The sequence below is a fragment of the Mytilus galloprovincialis genome, chromosome 11 (assembly GCF_965363235.1).
Source record: "Mytilus galloprovincialis chromosome 11, xbMytGall1.hap1.1, whole genome shotgun sequence".
NCBI classification, from domain to species: domain Eukaryota; kingdom Metazoa; phylum Mollusca; class Bivalvia; order Mytilida; family Mytilidae; genus Mytilus; species Mytilus galloprovincialis.
This window is the reverse complement of record NC_134848.1, coordinates 38,234,273-38,234,994: the sequence shown is the minus strand read 5'-3', so window position 1 is coordinate 38,234,994 and position 722 is coordinate 38,234,273.

The window sequence follows — 722 nt, the reverse complement described above, 5'->3', positions numbered from 1 at the left end:
CATGTTTTGACTTATTGCATTATTGTTCATCCATTATTTGTTCTATTTAGCCTTTTTTGTGCCTGTCCAAAGTCAGGAGCCTCTAGCCTTTGTTAGTCTTATATGATTTTCAATTTTAGTTTCTTGTGTATAATTTTGAGTTAAGTATGGCGTCCATAATCACTGTACTAGTATAGATATTTGTTTAGGGGCCAGCTGACGGACACCCAGGTGCAGGAGAATCTCGCTGCATTGAAAACCTATTGGTGACCTTCTGCTATTGTCTGTTCTATGGTCAGTTTGTTGTCTCTTTGACACATTCCATTCTCAGTTTTATTACATATGGAATTAGCAGTATCTGTCAATCTGAATTTTACAGAATGTTCATATGTCTTTTAAAAAATGGTAAAACAATACTAAATAATGATTGAAACCCATAAGTAAAAGAATAGAAGAAAATACCATTGTTAAAGAGTAGATTGCGCTTAATTTACCAATTGATAAGATAAAAGAAAAACAAAAAACATGATTATGCCAACCAACTTGTTTTCATGCAAACTATTTGATTTCTACCAAACTTGGACATGAGCTTGTTTATGATCATAAGCTAGTATCTGGAAGGAAATTTAGTTAAAACTTTGTTCCTGTATTTTTACATGTTTTACTTATGAATGGACTTAGTTTTTGCAGTTAAAGTTTTTAAAACATTTATTAGATTCATAACCTATCCTGGATTTTTACCA